This window comes from Solea solea, chromosome 16, assembly GCF_958295425.1.
Source record: "Solea solea chromosome 16, fSolSol10.1, whole genome shotgun sequence".
Classification (NCBI taxonomy): Eukaryota; Metazoa; Chordata; class Actinopteri; order Pleuronectiformes; family Soleidae; genus Solea; species Solea solea.
Genome location: NC_081149.1, coordinates 1,320,001 through 1,322,500, shown reverse-complemented (window position 1 = coordinate 1,322,500; position 2,500 = coordinate 1,320,001). Strand labels below are relative to the sequence as shown.

At 42.4% G+C, this 2,500-nt stretch overlaps 1 protein-coding gene across 2 annotated transcripts in view; it reads left to right on the top strand.

The window, feature by feature from the left end:
- Window positions 1-2,081, top strand: part of si:dkeyp-72e1.9 (syntaxin-binding protein 4) — a 74,395-nt gene extending 72,314 nt beyond the window's left edge. For both annotated transcript variants that reach the window (XM_058653227.1, XM_058653228.1), the window contains exon 19: window positions 662-2,081. The gene's annotated coding sequence lies outside the window, so the exon portion shown is untranslated. The remainder of the gene's footprint in view (window positions 1-661) is intronic.
- The last annotated feature ends 419 nt before the right edge of the window (window positions 2,082-2,500 follow it).

Below are 2,500 nucleotides of genomic sequence, written 5' to 3'. Positions count from 1 at the left end.
CACACACAGAGACACACACACAGACACACACACACACACACAGACACACACAGACACACACACAAACACACACACACTGTGTTGTATATATATATATATATATATATATATATGTATATATGTACATACTTATATACAGTATGTAAGTACATATATACATATGTACTTCCATATATCTGTACAGATATGATTAAAATGAGCCTCATGTCTGTGTTGAAGTGTTAAATCCACTTGCTGTAATCACCACAGACACACACAGCACTGTGGTTTGATTGGATGCTGGGAACATGTGTGTGTGTGTGTGTGTGTGTGTGTGTGTGTGTGTGTGTGTGTGTGTGTGTGGGTTCATCAGCCTCCACCTGTTGATAGGTTAACATCCACACACAGAAACTAAAGACAGTCGCCTCTAACATCAGTGTTTCTCCTTCACCTGGATCAGGATATTCTAATCAAAGGTGTTGTAATTGGACCTAGAACATGTGTGTGAGCAGTCAGAGAGGAGGAGGAGGAGGAGGAGGAGAGGGAAGTGGTCTGGGTTTAGAGACCTGATCACTGTGAGGATCATGTGAGCAGATCTGATGTTGAAGCTTCTTTTCGTTCTGCTTTTATTTGATGTTTTCCTTTGATTCAGATAACTGGACCATGTTATCTCTCTCTTTAGAATGTCCACAGTGCTGACCACGCCTAGTCTGTTTGGAGGAGAAGGAGGGTAAGAGACCGCTGATTCACATGAGTCCTGAGTCCAGGGTGGACCAGGGTAACTGTGACCCATGCTCACGACGACAACTGTGTCTGTGACTCTGAAGAAGCAGAGACTGTTGACGGCTTACACACACACACACACACACACACACACACACAGCAGATTAAAGTGTAACTTGTTTATAAGAGTAAGTGTCATCATGTTATTTGTTGATCCAGGTGCAAATATTGAAAAGATACAATTCTACTGCCTCTCTGGACAAACACTAGCTACTGCATCGTTGGCTTTCTTAGTCCACTCTATTGTCATTTTTTTGTCCAACCAGCAAGAGGCTAATGGCTGCAGACTCCTCCTCCTTTATGAACATCTGAGCTGTCTCTCTGTCCTTCTCTGGTGTGAGTGACTGAGAGTCTTGTCTCTCTAGCATCACCGTTTAATACTGTGTCCTCTGTCAGTGACTTCTATTCTGTCGTTTTGTAACTCAAATAGATCAAGGCACAAGTCGACAAGGGTGTGTGTGTGTGTCTGTGTGTGTGCGTGTGTGTGTGCGTGTGCATGATAAATGTGTCCTCACCTGAGCACAGATCACTCAATCAAAGAATCAATCAATGAAACTGAAGTTGAGTGGGCGCCATGTCTGAGGGCAGGGTGGAGCCGTGTAGTCACAGTGAGGGAATGTAGCAGCATATTTCATGGCTGTTAAACCTGTAGAGTGAGACTCCTGTCACTGACACACGCCCTTCACCCTGATACGAGAGAGCGGAAACTGTTCTGGAGCAAAGAACTCACAGAATAGTTTTTAGTTCATTCAGTCGTGGACATTTAGACAATGTTGGTGCATCAGATGCAATCAAATAACAGGATTTTCCAGTGGCAATGTCTTAGTATAAACTAGATAATCCACATAAGTCTCCAGTCTGCACACAGAGCACTTTCTCTGGTTCTCCAGTTTCCTCCCAAAGTCCAACTCCATGGCTGTGACCTGTCCTGTCAGGTGGGATTAGCTCCAGCAGCTCCCACAACCACATGTGGAGGATAAAGCGGTAGACAATGAATGAATGAATGAATGAATGAATGAATGAATGAATGAATAAATGAATGAATGAATAATCCACACACAAGTGAAAAAGAAGAGTAGAGGTGGGCAACATTAGCCTCAAGCAATAACAACATTTGTGATGATATTTGACATCATTTCTAAGTAAAAGTGTTTGTTTGGATGCATGACGATTTATAATTCACAATAAAAACCATGCAAACATCAAAACAAGCCTTTCTGTGGTGGGAGAGTAAGTTTAAATATCAAAGAACATTTAAAGGTGTTTAAGAAGAAGTCTGACTGTCTGTTTAACACTTTTATTTATGCATGTTTTAGCAAACACTGATTGGATATTTTTACAGGAAAATGTTTTATGTAGTGTAAAGTGAGCTAAATCTGCATTTCGGTAAGAGGGCACACAAGCAAAGAAAGAGGGTGCAGCAGCGCCCCCTGTTAATATACTGTATAACAACAGGACAACAGTACACACTATAAAATATAGTATATAAAAACTCTCCAGCTCCTCCCTGTGCAACAATGTGTTTAATGCTCCATACCTGTGTCATACCTGTCATACCAGCGGTGAAGCCACCTCCTCCAGGTGTAGTAAAACTCCGCTGACACACCCAGGTCACACCTCCCTGTGGAATGTGGGCAGCAGGACACCTGAAACATTTCACGTTTCTGTCACACCTGTGTGTTTCAAGTGTGTTTATGTTGCCGTGACACAAATCTGTACACACGTGTGTGGATCATGT